The sequence below is a fragment of the Lissotriton helveticus genome, chromosome 4_2 (genome assembly GCF_964261635.1).
Source record: "Lissotriton helveticus chromosome 4_2, aLisHel1.1, whole genome shotgun sequence".
Taxonomy (NCBI): domain Eukaryota; kingdom Metazoa; phylum Chordata; class Amphibia; order Caudata; family Salamandridae; genus Lissotriton; species Lissotriton helveticus.
In genome coordinates, this window is record NC_136064.1 from 125,676,719 (window position 1) to 125,695,065 (window position 18,347).

At 41.0% G+C, this 18,347-nt stretch overlaps 1 pseudogene across 1 annotated transcript in view; it reads right to left on the reverse strand.

The window, feature by feature from the left end:
- Positions 1-2,172: 2,172 nt before the first annotated feature.
- Positions 2,173-18,347, reverse strand: part of LOC144752095 (nicotinamide N-methyltransferase-like) — a 53,614-nt pseudogene continuing 37,439 nt past the window's right edge. Inside the window, exon 3 of the transcript XR_013594025.1 lies at positions 2,173-2,940. The product of XR_013594025.1 is annotated as a nicotinamide N-methyltransferase-like (transcript). The remainder of the gene's footprint in view (positions 2,941-18,347) is intronic.

Sequence of the window (18,347 nt, forward strand, 5' to 3'; positions counted from 1 at the left end):
GAGATTTTTGGGTCCGTTGTTGTGTAGGCATTTGTAAGCATGATTGAAGATTTTGAAGATGACTCTTTTCTCCACACGGAGCCAATGGAGTCTTCATAGGTGCTGGCTGATATGTTCATCCCGGGGGATGCTGAGGAGGTGTTCTGTATTGTCTGTGGTTTGCGGAGTAAGCACTTGTTGATTTTGAGTAAAGCGCTTTCCCATAGTCCAGTCTGCTGGTGATGAGTGCATTATTATTAAAATTTTATATAGCGCGCAGCTACCCTGAGGCATCCCGGTGCATGGGTGACTGTCTTCCTTGACTCTGAGGGGGATCCATTTGAAGTCTTGACGATGATGGAGAGGACATTGAAACAGCTGTGTGTGACAGTGTTGACATGTTAGTTCATGGAGAGTGGTGAGTCGAGTATGATGCCAAGGTTTTTGGTGTGGTCTGTGGGGGTAGGTGGGCTTCTGAGTGAAGTCAGACCCCAGGTGCTGTCCCAAGCTGAGGGGGTGGCTCCAAGGATGAGGATTTCTGTGTTCTCTGAGGTGAGCTTCAGGCTGCTGTTTGTCATCCAGGTTGCAACGTCTTGCATTCATTTCTGGAAGTTTGGCGCTGGTGGGGTCTTTGATGAGGTAGAGGATGAGCTGGGTGTCATTGGTGTAGGATACGATGTTGAGGCCATGTTGTTGTACAATGGCTGTGAGGGGGGCAGTGTAGATGTTAATGTTAAAAAATAAAAACATGGAAACTATATATACATATAGAAGTACAAACATATGAGGTCACGGGTGCTAAATGACGTACAGACATTTTACTTACCAATCTCAAATTGACCAGGGGTAACTGCAAAACTTTCAGTGTGCAAGATTCCATACATATTTTTCTCCCCGGGCAAGATTTTCTTGGGAATGAGAGAAGATCCACCTCTTTCCTGGGAGTCTGGTAGAATTTCGAGTCCAGGAAGTGAGTACAATCTCCCTTAGAGATCACTCCAATGCTTTCTCCTGTGAGTGCCTATTGTAAGATACATGATTTACTCTTGTGACAATTATCTGTCTACTTTGCCTTTTCTGGGTAATAGTTGTACAAGGCACCAACAACTGTAGCTCAATCCTAATTATCTCATACAGCATAACAGTTCATTCTGTATCTGAAAATCTGGAGTTTCTTTTTCCAGACATGAGGCAAGCACAATCATAATTTTACACATATTTAGATTAGTGAGGTATCCAAAAAAAACAATAAAGAAAAAGGACCAGGTAACAGATCCCCCTTTTTCTTGCAGCTTCCAAAAGAGAAAGGTAAAATCTCAAGGTATGAAAAGAGGTGTGCTTTTTATCTCAGCTGTGTAATGACGGGGCTGCAATGTAATCCCTCCATTACTACACTCCTGCCAGGCTGCTGATCGGAAGGACATAGAACTGTGGATGGAGTATTGTCCGATGGCAGACAATTGCACACTGGGAATGGAGAAGACCTGTTGGTAAGACGCTAAACTGTCCATCAAGATGCATGAAGTGTTTCCTCTGCATGTATAATTGAGATGGTAAAACCTCCACTAACATGATGAGCAGATTGAAACCTCCATCACGGAGGAAAGATGAAAAAATGCCAAGATAGAAGTCAGCCATTTTACATTGCCAATAATTGTGAGATGGCTAAACATTGCTGAACAATTAAGATTCATAACATGCCTACTGGCATTAAAAAGGTGTAGGGTGGCTAGTGTGGGGTGGCGGGTAGAAAGGGTGGGCCTTTAAATAAAGGGAAGAGTGAGCTGAAGGAATAGAGTGCGAGGGCATGTCCTCACTGTTATAGTAATTCAATTGCTAGACGTTCTTTAACATATTTATTAAAAAATAATTTAAACCTTAAATTAGTCTGCAGAACTGGATGGTTCCACTGCATCACATAGTGTACTACAAAGTACCAAACTGTATCATTAGAATTACTATTATTCCAAATTCCACTAGTGCGTTTCAAAGCTGTATTTACATATCATAAAATACACACTCAGAAATCATAGTTAGTGGAAAGAGGGCTAAATGCTATTCTCTTAGGAAAAATAGCCACTATATATTTCAACCATCTATTTATGGGCATTAATGGATACACAAACACACAGAGGATTTAGAGCATTGCAGAACAAAACACACAAGATTAGAATTCTTTGAGAAAATGGAGCATCATTTTATTTTAAGATTTTAATAATCTTTACAGCTGCAAATTAAATCAAATGCGTAATCAAATCAAATCAAACCATCAATCCTCCAAGCAGTTATTGACTGAGCAACAATCCAGTGACTTTTCATGTCTGACTTTTCAGTAAAGGACAAGAGGATAATATTTAAATCAGAAACTGGCAGAGCCAAGGGAAAGTGGTCCCAGCAAAAGCAAAGACCTGTTGTGAAGAAGTAAGGAGAGACAGAAACAGAAGCAATTTGATTCAGGGCAGGGACAACCTATTCCTTTACTCTCTGTAGACATTATGTCTATCAATTAGGATTCATAAGTACATTTAACAGGTGTGTTTTTTTGAGCATGAACAAGTATTGCACTACTGTAATCTATCACATCATACAATTCATAAACTTTTCTGGGAAACACCTGCAGCAGCTTGATAACATAGTTAGCATCCACAAGCGTTTTCCTTATTAAACTCTCATCCATACATAGATGGGGAAACTTAAAGCCCCCAACAACGTAATAAGTGGTATCGCGCCCCGCTATCAGGATTAAATGCCCGCCATCTTTTACCAGTGATGAAACATTTTTTAAAGCTCTGCAGAACTCATCTTTATTTGTCACGTGGGTCTCCAAAAAAGTGGGGCAAAATCAGACAGTCAGCCAGAGGTAGGATGGTGGGAGACAAGGGGTTAGTCTTGCAGGCATTGTATTTTAGAACATTCTTGATTTTCCTTTGTAACATATATTGCTTCTCAGGCCATGCGTCCCTAAAAAATAAAATACAAACTTTTTAAATTTAAATGTATTATTTATTAAACAATGTTATTTTCTCACAAGTTATGGCATATTTTTCAAAACTGGTTAGATACAGTGTAGATTTACAATTATACCTCCATGCCCACTTTGATACTGTGGTATGTTGTGCTGAGGACGTAAAGTAAATGTTTCCAGCTTTTGGAAAAAAAATCTTCAAACTATTGGAACATAGAAAAAGTCTGTGAGAGGTTCTGTCCCTATAGTGAACAATGCTCTAACCCATATGGGATTTGTATGATATAGACATAAAACAGCATTGTCCAATCTTTATAGCATGTTCTCTATAAAGACACATGCATCATATACCTGTGTACACACAAAAAAGCATATGAATGATGTTTGTGTTTTACTGCTACATTATTTTCTAGGCTTAGCTAAATATCAGTTTATAACTGCATTACTGCCCTTCTGCACTTCATTCTTTAGATTGTAGTTTTACCCCAGGACACCACATCTGCTTGTTATGCTCATATATTTCTCACCTCCCTTTTAAATGATTGAAGATCCTCAACAGATCCTCAGTCACCACCTTAAGAACCAACACGTCACTCTCCTGATCACAGTAATCAATATACAATTGTTGTGAGATCAATATATTTTCCAAACCCTTCTCTTTTGGAATAACATGACTCTACCTTCCTGCTTCCTCCCCAGAGTGAAGAATCTCCCTTATAGAGAGTTGTCCAAATGAGGTAATAACATTTTCCATCTATATGTATGTATTATTTACAGTTAGGCTTTCCAGAGGCAGGAATTCCTCAGATTCTTGTCAGTTAATAACTTTGTTCCAATTTGATGAATCTCTACAAAACTTAGAAGACCTATAACTTTTACTACAACTGCAGAGGATAAAAGGTGATGGCGTGATTGGTCAACCAGGTGCAAAGAAAAAAGAGGGGGCCCAAAATGTGTTTTTATTTTATTGAACTTTACATAGAAATATGTATTGCAAGTAGTGGTCAAAAACAGCTGAACAGATTTTAATGACATTTGAGAAAATTATTAGATTATGGTGTGTAGATGATCCTTTTGGGTAGTAGAGGTAAGTAGAGCAAGTATTTCTAAACTCATTAGGCATTTACACATGGAGATATCTGTGGACACATCAATTTGTGTGACTGTTAGGGGCTAAGATTTTGGTAAGCATTAGGTTTTATCATATCTATATTTTATTTAAGTGGTAATAAGAAGGCAACAATTATACAAAGTTTCTATATATTTTAATAAAACTTAAATATTCAGAAAAAAACTGTGTAATACACAAACATAGTGTACTTCAATTGTCTACATATTCAAGTCTTTCAAATATGTTTTGTGCAGAGTACTGTGGAAATTTCAAGAATTCCATGTTACTTAAAAATATTTTTAAAATATATTAAACAACACAGTACTTACTAGGTACTGGAACTAACTTAAAAAAATATATATAGAAAAATATCAATACATGTCTACCTATTACCACTATAATAAAGTGGTAATAGGTAGGAAACAACAACAACAATACTAATTACCAATATTTGAGTGGCTAACCCAGAGTGCAGCTAAAGTATAGTAAAAAGAATATGGCTGCCTTTAATTTTGTAAAGGAAGCCATTAGCCAGCCATATACAGGGGTGGATGTAACTTTGCCAGATTTCACTGAGTTTCAAAAATGGGTGAAAATATGCATGTCACACTGTTTGTGCTGCAATTTAGAGCCAGTAGTGCAAGCAACACTGATAAATCAGTGTAAAAGGCATCATGTGGCATGAAAGAGTGCATAGCCATTATAATTGATTATGCTGCAGCTTGAGTACAAAATCTACTCAAACCCCTCGACATCTACTTGAAAAGCAGACTTCTGACTGCAATTTCTGGAACAGCCTTGTTAGAAAATGGTGCTAGAAGAAGCCAAATCTCTCGAAACCTCTGGGAACCAATTCTGCCACAAAGTGGCAGATGGAAACAATCCATTCCCCCCTATACATAATGCTTTGTCATTGGCATGTATTCTGTGTTGCAGCAAAGTCGCTTTGGTGTACCCTGCACAATATATCATAGAGAGACGGATTTATGGGTGTATTGCCTTACCACTTCATTAAGCATGGTGTCACCAGGGCCACTTTGATGAGATTTGGCAAACAACACAAGCCCAACATGCATCCCTCTGGGTTGCTTGGTAAATCTGCCTGGAGAAACACAAGGCAGTACATTGCACTGTCTTGCATTACTCCGCACACCAAATTTTACAGTCATGCACAATTCCAACAATTTTTCACACTACATCTTTTTAAACTATAACTTATGACACATGCCACTCCACTTCACTATACCATGCTCCACTCTACAGCACACCGTTCCATGACCAGTCACTCCACTCTACACCACTCCCCTCCACTCTACTCTATGCCACTTCAATGTACAATATTCACTACTATGCCACTGCAGTTTATTATACTCCACTCTATACTATTCCCCTATGTGCCAAGCCACTGTGTACCACTCCATGATATGGTAATCCACTGTATCCCTCTCCACTCTATGCCAATCCACTGTACATCAATCCTCTGTACGATATTTCATTGTTTTGTACTCCACTGTATGCTTTTCCACCCCAGTGTATGTCACTCTACTCTACTGTACCTGATTATACATCACTGCTCTCTATAGTATTCTACCTTATAGCACTCCAGTCTACTCCACACCAAAGTATCCCACTCTATTGTACCCTTCTCCAGTGTATGCCACTCTGCTCTGGGCCACTCCACTATATGCTATTTCACTGTACGTCCTTCCACTCTACACAACTACCCCAATGCTGATTTCCTCTATGGCACTCCACTATACAATAAACTACTCATTGTTTACTACTCTAGTCTACACCACCCAACTGTATGCCACTCCACACCACTCTGCATCATGCTACTCCACTCTATTCCACTCCACTCTACTCTATGAAATGCCACTCCACCATAACTCACTCCTGCCTACACCACTCCTTTATATTTTATTTAACTGTAAGCCACTCTGATGTATACCACTTGTGTCTGTATTGTACTGTATTCCACTTGACTCTACAACACGCCATTCTACAACAATATACTCAAAGCCACTTCCCTCTAAAGTTCACCACTCATCACACTTCTCTCTATGCTATTCTACTCTATTCTATTCCACAGCATATTATCCTACTCTACGCCACTTCTCTTTATGCAAAGACACAAAATACCACAACATTCTGCATCATAACTTTCTAAGCCACTCCAAGTATGCCATGACACTACGATACAACACTCTACATCTACACACAACTCTCTACATCTGGAGTGACGTAGAGTCATTGTATGGCACTGAGCTTTACATTACTCCAGTGTATACCACAGCACTCTACTAAGCTCAACAACTCTGTTCTCCACTAACACCTCTCACATCTACCAACCTCCACTACACTCTAATCCACTCCAATGTACAACACTGTACTCCAGTCTATGTAACCTTATAATGTTCTATTACTCTAACTATGTGTCACTCTTCTTAACTCTGTGACACTCTTTATAACTCCCTCTATGACAGTACACCCCAATTTACACTACTCCATGACACACTTCTCCAGTCAATGCTACTCTGCTACTCCACTCTCATTCACTCCATGCCACTCGATTCCACAACACTTTAAGGCAGTTTCTGACTTTCTACTAGATACCACACCAGACTACTGAATGCCACAAAACTCTACTCCTCTCTATGACACTTTACTCTGTGTTACGCCACTCGACTCCACAGCACTCTACTTTACAAATCTGCACCCCATGGTAATACACTCACTTCATGGTGTGTTCCTCCTCTATGGTCCACTGTATGACACTTTGCCTATCTCTGGGTCACTCTACAACACTCTGCACAATATGCCCCTTAACACCACTGTACAACTCTGTATGCCACTGTAGAACACTATACTCCACTCTATGACAAACTACACAACTCCTTCTACGCCACTCCACCCCACTGTACTCTACTATTCCACTGTATGCCACTCCACTGTATACACTCTATGCAATCATCTCTACAATGTTATATATCACTCCACTCTACCACACTCTATAACACTGTACTGTACACTCTGGGTACTCCACGTCATGGTGTTCCACTCTACACCACTCCACTATACACCACTTAAATCTATACCACTCCACTGTATGCCACTCCACTCTACACCACTCTCATCTATGCTACTCTACTCTATGCCTTTCCACTCTATTCAACTTTAACCCACACCACACCACTCCTCTTCACTCCACTCTATTGCACTCTCCTCTACATAACAACACTCAAAGCCATTTCACTCTACCACACATTACTCCTCTCTATAGCACTCTACTTTCTAACATTTGCAATACACACTTGGGGACACAGAAGTAAATGGGTGATGTCTGTTTTTTTGGTGACATGGCTGTACTCAGGCAAACAAAGGTCTGTTAGAAAGTCAAAGACTGGGCACTCACCAAAGATCAGAACACCAGATCTGTGAAGTATGATGGGCAAGGATGTGTAAGGTAAGTGTTAAAAGGCAGAAAGGGAATATAAAGAAAGAGCAAGGGTGTATGGAGACAGTAACCTACAAAGAATACAATAGTACAAACAAGAATGCAAAATCATTTGCAGCACCTGGGGAACAGGACAATAATACTAAGCTATACTGTACTTTACCCACTTTTATAAACCCACTATCCCACCCCCTACAATAAGCGTACACAAATCATAAAGAAAATAAGAGACTTCTCAATTAGCAATACACTGGAAGCGGAGAATCATAGAACAAGATTGAAGAATATGAAATAGTGAAACCAACATAAGACTCCAACCAGGAATAAACACCTTAGTAGGTGTTCTGAAACATCGAACTTGAAGAGGTTATCATTACAGATGATGCAGCATTATGAACAGTGCAACTATGTTTAGTTAACTCCGCTCGTCATAGGTTGGTTAGCTCCAGTTAAAAATAGAATAGTTACAACCCATGTTTTAAAGGGCATCCCAAATTTACAGACCTTTCAATATACTCTGGAGCAGATAGGCAGCCAATGAAGAGATCTTAATGCTGGTGAAATTGTATATACATACATATACATATAAATATAGAAATACACACACACACACACACACATATATATATAAAAACATATGTTAAAATGTTAAATGTTAAATGTCGTATACTTGTAAAGTGCACAGCTGCCCCAGCAAAGGGGCGTCCCGGCGCTGTATACCGCTGGGGAACCCGTCCTGGCTTTCCCTGTGGGATGGTCCCTACTGGGAATCCCCAAGGTGGGGCCAGGCATCCCCGGCGTTGATGGGGCCGTTGTGGAGATTAGGCAAGCTAATGCCCAGAGTTGCCGAGTGGGACCCTAGGTTAAAGTAGGCACCGAGGAGAGAATTGTCAAGTCCACTGACCCTGGTCCACAACCCTGCCGCGTCGGGAATTGAACCCTGGTCCCGGGCCGACTTCTGCTCCCGAGTCTGCCGCCTCTAACCAGTGAGCCACACCACTCCACTTTGCATATATAAAAATTGTTCGAATTTCATGTACCTGTCCTGGCACATGGACAGGCACATGAAATTTGAACCATTTATAAAAAAATATTGGGATGACCTCTTGACGGATCAACACTTAAAACCCTATATAAATGCTAACCCTCAGATCACCTTCAGAAGAATGCAATCTCTTAAAGATTAGATTAGTGCCAATTCAGTGACCAGCAAAGTGATAACTCAAGGAAAGGCACTGTTCAAATGTTGTAGAAACTGCAATGCCTGCAGGAAGAGTGTGGACTGCGAATCTTTGATTATTCCTAAATCAGGAAGAGAATTTGTAATTCGCAAATCAATGGCTTGCAAAACAATGTACTGCGTTTACGTACTTATCTGTCCATGTGACAGGTGGTACGTGGGTAGTACTATACACCCAGCCAATGAACGGTTGATGGAGCATCTGCGGGCCATAAGAAACAACAACCAACAATACCCCATAGCCCGTCATTTCTATGATTGCCACTTCCAAAATGAGAACCTATTAAACGATGGTGGTCATAGATATGGTTGATTTGGGAATCAGAGGTGGAAATCGAGAACTTGTGTTGCATAAATTAGAATCAAGATATATATTTGACTTTGAATGCAGGACTCCGAATGGTTTAAATTCCAAGGAAGAACTTGCAGTACACCTTGCTGAATGAACATGTATATAGATCATATGAGTTTTCTGCAGCCTACTTTCCAGGTCTTAATTTTATGTTTTTAATTTTCTGATATTTATGGTAACAGTGGATCATGGGACTTGGACTTTCCAAACATGCCGTTATCGAATCAAGATTACATTGCCCGAGTTTGCAATATTGCACAGCATGTATATATATGAAGTTCATGTAAAGGTGTATATATATATGAACTCTTTGTACATAGTATATCTTTTTAAGTCTCCAAGTAGGTTTAAAATTCTACATTTATGTGTAAATATGCAGAGATAATGATCATGTATGATATACCACTTGTATATATTTATCATTATATGATGGCCACCAAGTTAAGACCTGGACACTAGTTATCTAACTTTTAGTCCCTTTTTAGTGTCTTATACCTATGTAATAACTTCCTGTTTCAAAATGCAATTGTGTGATCAAGACAGCTTTTGCTGTCGAAACGCGTTACTTTGCTGAAATAAACTGTGGTTTATCCATTCCCTAGTGCGAGCCTTTCTGTGAAGAAAATAGTTGTGGAGAATATATATATATATATATATATATACATATATATATATATATATATATATATATATATATATATATATATATTACCTACTGGCGGTCGCCAGTAGGTATATATAGTTAGGATTTTTTCCCTATGGGATTTTTGAAACTTCTATGTCTAATAACTTTGGCGTTTGTGGACGGAATTGGCTGAAATTTTCAGGAAAATGGCACATTTTGTTTCTGAGCAGCCCCTGAAAATTGTGAGGGGGTTCGTCAAGGGGGGGCCGAGAAAAAAGGGGGTCCCAAAACGCGTTTTTCCCATGTTAATTTCCATAGGGCGGTTGGCCTCACTTTTAGCCCGAACGGCTGAATGGATTTGCACGAAACTTGGCAAAATTGTAGGGACTGGTAGCCCGATGTGCCTTTTGTAGGTCTCAATATATGTGCTCCAGTGCATTTTGAGAAATTAACGTTTAAAAAAAGATATATATCTGTAACAGCGGACTGGGCAGCGGCCCAGGACGCGTACTTTTCGCGCAACGGAGCTTTGTGAAGCGAAGCTGATTGGTTCTCCGGCGTCTGTCAACATTCCAAACAGTCCGTAGCGGCCGCCATCTTGTCTCTCGGTAGGATCGAGAGACAAGAGGAGGTCAAAACAAAGGGGGAAATAACTATAAGGGGGCATAGTAGATCCTCGCTGACCCCCTAGGTTTGATGTGGAGGTTTTAAAAGGGCCCCGCGGGGCAAAAAATAATAATAATAATAATAATCGAACGGCTGAATGGATTTGCACGAAACTTGGCAAAATATTAGGGACTGGTAGCCCGATGTGCCTTTGCTAGGTCTCAATATATGTGCTCCAGTGGATTTTGAGAAATTAACATTCAAAAAAAGATATATATCTGTAACAGCGCTCCGCTTCGCGTAACGGAGGTTTGCAAAGCTGATTGGTCATTCTGTCACTGGGCTATAGTTGGGCTACATCTGGCTGATATTTGGGCTACATTTGTTTTTTTGTGTGTCTGGCGGCCATCTTTGGGCTACATTGGTCTACATTGGGCTTCATTGGGCTACATTGGGCTACATTTGGGCTCCAACATATATATAGGCCAATGTAGCCCAATATATATTTTTCAAAGTTAATTTTCGTAAAAACCACTGGAGCATATATGTTGAGACATAGCAAAGGCACATCGGGCTACCAGTCCCTACAATTTTGCCAAGTTTCGTGGAAATCCATTCAGCCGTTCGAGCTAAAAGTGAGTCCAACCGCCCTATGGAAATGAAGGAAATGAATGGGTAATTTGTAATTAGCAAACAGCTAATCGCAAACTAGGAATGGTAAAGAATCGCTATTTATTCCTTAAAGTTCGCTATTTAGGAAATGCAAAAAACTTTGATGATACATATGGCGGTTCATCTCTAACAAGATAAGAAGCATAGGGATACATTTATGATGACTGGCGCATCACCAGGGATGTGTTAGTCATTCTGTGCCGCTGTTCCGTCACCTATGGTGTGCTGCATTTACAATGCGGCGCATCATGGGGCAAAAACAGCACAGATGCGTGATGTATCTGTGCCGTAAAGGTGGCGCATTGCTGGAGTTGTATCGCAAGTGTGATGAAGCTCCAGCAAGGGTCGGGGGTGCCCCTGTCGCAGGGTTTCTGTTCTCACACAGAACTGTGGACAGAGGATTGGAACCTCGGCGAATTAGGGTGTCCCAAAACTCACGTTAGTAATCAAAAACTCCTTAGCAAGCTAGGTACAGTGTCACATTGGATATAACAAACTCTCAATGTTTAGACAATCCAGAATATGAACTTATATTACCTCAGGATACGTGGAACTCATGAACAGTCGGTCGTTATATATTTCTTAGAAACCAGAACATGGAGTTAAGAAGAACACATGTGTATTTGAAATGTTCATTTACTAATGCCGTCTTCTCAGGCGTAGTATCTTAGATAATACAAGTACACATATTATCAGTAGCAAAATTACCAGCATAGTTACTAGTACATAAAAAGCGAATGGTGATAGTATGTTAACATGCTGTAAATGAATAAGAGTTAGCAACACTTATAAGCAGCCGCGGGCCGTGGAGGGAGTTACGGTGGGGCAGGGAGGCGGGGAGGGGGAGGGGCAAGGTAGAGAGGGCTCCACCCTGCTTCTCCCCCTCCCCGCCTCCCTGCCTCACCGTAACTCCCTCCACGGCCCGCGGCTGCTTATATCTCACCCTCCCTAATACACATATTATATTATTTGCTAAGAAGGTCTCTTTGTGTTGGTTTAGGGCGTGCCCATACTTTAGTGTCTTACATTTGAAGGAATCACATCAGCATACACCAGCTCTCTCTTCATGTGAACCGCATCAACTGTTGTGTATGTGTGTTCGGCAAAGCAATATAAAACCCGCCTCATGCCCAGAATTGGCAGAAGTTGCACTTATGTTATGAGTATGAAGTCGTGGAGATCAGACCTCATAATAATTCTGTATCGTGTTGTTCTTGAAACTTTAGCACTCGCTGTACAGATATAGTTTAACAAGCAAAGCAGATAGTAGAGCAATAACATATTATTCTCATGTAAACCACGATGAACTACTAGGTGGAAAGCTAAAGCAACAACTAAGTGTCGTGTGCAGAAGTTGCAAAAAAGGAAAAATGGCGTTTAAACCGGTAATGAGCCCATGCTAACTTAACACAGTGTAAAGATATCCAGGACCTAGATGACACCTCCCCATGATCCGGAAACGAACTGAATAAGATAATAGAAGTGCCATCTCATGAGAGCAGATTGCAAGTTTATATGTGGACGGTCCGCAAGGTAAAGCATTAAAAACTAGGAAAATTTAATGCTAAAGAAAAATAAAATAGCCAAGTATTTTATCGAGTCTTAAGCCAATAGGCAAGGTAAATAATAAAAACTTGACAAATAAGTCAATGAATTGTCAATGAAATGCTAGTACTCAGCATATCAAACATGAAAAAGGTCTATGACATAACTGTGTATGCAAAATAAGCTGCAACAGCCTCCAATAGGAAGTCACCGTCTTCATCCGAAAACAGTTCAGCCATCCAATTTAAAAGCGGAAAAGAACATACGTGCTCTCCCAGCACCGGATCCTCTATCACCATCAGAGGACAGCTCGGTGGGTTTTCAAGAAAGCTCTGTTCCAAGAAAGACTGTGCTGCCGCCAGTAAATTCCAGGGACCAAGTAGTCCATGCATCAATGCCACAGCCATAATCCTTTCGCCAGGACAAACCAACTTGTGAGTAATGATAGGAGTCATCAGCTGATTAAAGTCGACGTCAGGAGAAACCGGTCCGCAGAGACACAAATCAATGGCCCAATCGAAATCACAGGTCAGGCAGTGAAATACAGGCTGGACACAGGTGAAGTAGGAGAATCGAAAAGATAATCCATATGCCGTGCTTAATATCGCCAACGGCATTGTGCCATAATATTCTAGCATGCGATTGCGGAACAGTGTCAGCAGCTGCAGGGTGGGAGGTTGCATAGGAGGGACATCCATATTTAAAAATGTAAAAAAGCACAAGAGCGTCCGCTGGTAATGCAAGTAAAAATGCCAATCCACGAACCAGAGTGGAGAAAATAGAATGAAAGGAAGCAGGGATGACTCCAAAGATTTTCTCAAATGAAGTCACGAGACCACTGGTAACAACTTTAAAAAAGTGCGCCAGGGCCTTTGTGGAGGATGCGTTAAAGATAGTCGGAACCATCTTGCTGAAATTGAAAGGCAAATCTGAATTGTAAAGGGTCTGCACCTCTGTACGGGTGTTCGCTATGTGAAGCACGAAAGTTTCACGGGCCGAACTCAAGGCCACCTCTCTGTGAGACAAAAGAGCTCTTATTCTTGCCATGCCGTTGAAATCTGTCCCAAGGTTGGTATTTGTGGCCAGATTGAAAACTCCCTATGTTCATGTGTGGGAGGAAATAGAACATTTCTGCAGCAAATAACCCGTTCACTTACTGTTACGATAAAAGGAATACTTTTAATTAACTCAGAACAATCTTCATTATTGAGCATCAAATAACTACCATTTTCCAACAACTTGAACGTGGGGATGATAGCAGGAACTGGCGTGCCTTGCAACACGCAAGCCATATTTGGTCGGTGTTTGTTGCATGAACCGTGTAACTGTATGTGCCTACACATTAGTGAATGATCTGGCGTCTCAGTGCATTCCTCTCCATTCAGATGGGGGGCAGCATTCAAAGCAGATCAGTGTGCATAAACACGAAAATGTTTTTACTTACCACGTACTTGACATTCGACAGCTTATGATATTTGCTATTAAAAAACCATTGAAATTCACTGAAAAAACCATAGGTTATAGACCATATATAGTTAGGAATTAGCATTTACAAAACCTTGAAAATTCACTGAAAAAACCATAGGTTATAGACCATATATAGTTAGGAATTAGCATTTAAAAAACCTTATTTTACTCACACAAAACCATTGAAATTCCATATATAGTTAGTTGCACTAACTATATATCGCGCACCCGCAATCCACTGCTGATCATGTCACATATTACATCATTCATGACATGGTCAGTGACATCACTGATGACATCACTGATGACATCTCAAATGACATCACTGATGACATCACTGATGACGTCTCATTTGACATCATTCTTGTGCTAATACGATAAACCTCTTCAGACTCTAATATAACCTTAGATACACTCAGTGTATACAGACACTCACACACTGCCACTCATCCATGGAGTTACTCACACACCCAGTCAGTCATGCAAAGAAACAATCTCACCTCCATTTCTTCAACTATACAGTTATACACACCTTACTTATTGAAACATATACTAACACATATTTACTCTCTTATACAATCCCTGATACAAGTTCACAATGATCGATACAACCACTCACTCATTCAGTGGCTCTCATGCACAGTTATTTATATATGCCAACTCTCACATGTACTGTGTTTTACATATGTACTTACTATGACATGTAGCATTGAGATATCCATTCACTCATCAATACACTCATGCACACAGTCAACTGCCCATGTAGCTGTTTCCACATGCACTGTTGAACTCATACACCTAGTGAATAAACTGCTCACACATCTATGCACAGAGTCACACACCTTCCAGCCACCCCCACACAAACTCAATCTCCCATAGAAATACTTGGGCAACCAATTAATAACACATATAGCCTCTCGTATAGCTAATGATCAACACATGCAGCAGTTTACATCACAACAGACATTATGATGCACAAATTAAGACAGTTTAGTCACTAACCCATGCATTCAGTGAGACACATTTAATCACTCACTCATACAGTCAGTCACGCACCTACTAAATCCTTCATCCAGACACTTATACATCCACTCATTCTTCAATATGTAAGACATATTTTAACTTTACAGAAACATACAGTCACTGGATGTTGTCATCAGTGATGTCATCAGTGATGTCATTTGAGATGTCATCAGTGATGTCATCAGTGATGTCACTGACCATGTCATGAATGATGTAATATGTGACATGATCAGCAGTGGATTGCGGGTGCGCGATATATAGTTAGTGCAACTAACTATATATGGAATTTCAATGGTTTTGTGTGAGTAAAATAAGGTTTTTTAAATGCTAATTCCTAACTATATATGGTCTATAACCTATGGTTTTTTCAGTGAATTTTCAAGGTTTTGTAAATGCTAATTCCTAACTATATATGGTCTATAACCTATGGTTTTTTCAGTGAATATATATATATATATTCACTGAAAAAACTGCTGATGATGTCACATATTACATCATTCATGACATAACTGATGACATCTCAAATGACATCACTGATGACATCACTGATGACATCATCCAGTGACTGTGTGTTTCTGTAAAGTTTAAATATGTTTTACATATTGAAGAATGAGTAGATGTAGAAGTGTCTGGATGAAGGATTTAGTAGGTGCGTGACTGACTGTATGAGTGAGTGATTAAATGTGTCTCACTGAGTGCATGGGTTAGTGACTAAACTGTCTTAATTTGTGCATCATTATGTCTCTTGTTCTGTAAACTGCTGCATGCGTTGATCAGTAGCTATATGAGTAACTATATGGGTTATTGATTGATTGTCCAAGTATTTGTATGGGAGACTGAGTGTGTGTGTGGCTGGCTGGGAGATGTGTGACTCTGTGCAGATCAATGTGTTCTTGTATCAATGATTGTATAGGAGAGTAAGAATTTTTTAGTATATGTTTGAAAATGTAAGGTACTCTATGTTTAACTGTATAGATTAGAAAATGGAAGTGTGATTGATTCTTAACAGGACTGACTAGGTGTGTGAGTAACTCCATGGATGAGTGGCAGAGTGTGAGTGTCTGTATAGGTGTATGAGTGCATATGATAGTGTTGTAAAGATGAGTGATTGTATGTATGAATGATTGTATGGGTGAATGAGTAAATGTGTGTGTAGACGTAGGAATCAGTGAGTGCGTATGTAGTAACTAGTATTGGTGTGTCAATGGTTTAAAAAATTATATTCTGTATTTAACACTGGGTGTAACAGATGTTATATTAAAGTGTGAGGAGATGCATTGTATTGTCACATGAATGATATCATCAGTGATGTGACCATTGATGTCAAATGGGATGTCATCAGTGATGTCATCAGTGATGTCATTTGAGATGTCATCAGTGATGTCATCAGTGATGTCATTTGAGATGTTATCAGTGATGTCATTTGAGATGTCATCAGTGATGTCATTTGAGATGTCATCAGTGATGTCATTTGAGATGTCATCAGTGATGTCATCAGTGATGTCATCAGTGATGTCATCAGTGATGTCACCGACCATGTCATGAATGATGTAATATGTGACATCATCAGCAGTGGATTGCGGGTGCGCGATATATAGTTAGTGCAACTAACTATATATGGAATTTCAATGGTTTTGTGTGAGTAAAATAAGGTTTTGTAAATGCTAATTTCTAACTATATATGGTCTATAACCCATGGTTTTTTCAGTGAATTTTCAAGGTTTTGTAAATGCTAATTCCTAACTATATATGGTCTATAACCTATGGTTTTTTCAGTGAATTTCAATGGTTTTTTATTAGCAAATATCAAAAGCTTTCAAATGTCAAGTACGTGGTAGGTAAAATCATTTTCGTGTTTATGCACGCTGATGTGCTTTGAACGCTGCCCCCCCCTCTTTTCTTTTAGGAGTATTCTCTCTTTGCAGATAGTGAAGGGTAGGTAACGCAGGCCTTTGCCCCCGTTGTAATCCGTCGTGCCTGCTTCCCTCTCCATTTGATTGATTGTTATCCAAGCATTTACTGTTTTGGAATTGGTTCTCTTTGGTTCATTCTCTATTTACAAACAAGCACAGAGTCGCAATACTCTGTTTAGTCTTTGCAGATAGTTAAAAATCGTTAGAAAAAACAAAAGGAATCAAGCAAAATCAGTAGGCCACTAATGGGATCTCTTTTTGACCTCGCTAAAATAGAAACATTAGGAACAACCCCTCATGAGAAATATGAAACTAGTGAGAGGAACCGAGCTCGACGCCATGATTGCTGCAAGACAGCTCGGCTCCGCCACCCACCCCACCCAAAATAACGACAAACCCTATGCAAATATTATAAATATATACAACACATCAGCAAAGTAACAGGGTAAAACGTTTTATTAAATAACTATTTACATGGCAGCCTGCTGCAACATCGATCCAAATGCATGCCGCCGTTCCAGGGATTTCTGCCCGATTACTCTGCGGCCTACGAGATGGAGAGGCCGGGGCGTTGACTAGGCGGGGCCTCCGGCCGCAACCACAGCGCCAACGATCGCTGCTGACGGAGGGGAGCCTTGCCGGTGAGACCACTGATCTGAAGAACCGCTGCCTGCGGTGCCTCCCTGAGCCGCTTGATGGAAGCCCCCGAGGGGTGGTGTGGTGGCGCGGACTCGGAGGGGGCGCTTGGCTCCTGCCCCCTCCCCAAGTCTTGTTGCCCTGGTGTGGCCTGAGATCGCCCCCGACATAGGCGGCCGGCTCCTGGGGTCAGGCGGAACTTTTTGCATTTTGATGACTCTTCCATTCTGGACCTTGTCCCACAATGCGTTTGACCTGAAGACACGTCCTGCGGTGCCCTGGTCCGACCATCACATATACCTGCGCCAGGAGACGGCGTGGGGTGCACTGGAAGGGAGAGGCGGCGCGAACAAGCCTCCCCCACCTCCCCAGGTGGAGGTTTCTCAGCTGCACCCCAGCGCTTCACTCGGCCAGCTGAATTGCGCCCGCTCTTGCGGCACAGTGCCTCGCTCGGCCAGCTGAGTTGCGCCTGCTCTTGCTATTACAGCGTCTCACCCGCCATCCGGCTAAATTGCACCCACTCTTGTGGTACAGCGACAGGCGGCTGCCACGGAGCTCACGAAATGGCGGTCGGCTCCACAGACTTGGGCCTGGCCTGCAAGGATGGCTCAGGGCAACCCTGGAACTCGGACGCTTGACTGCTAGGGCATGGGCCCCATTCCCAAAAGCGTCCCCTCAGCCTTGAAGATTCTACAAGAGTCACCGGGGCCCCCGACTGCAACTGTTAGACACCTTAATTCCTGCAACCTAATGGCC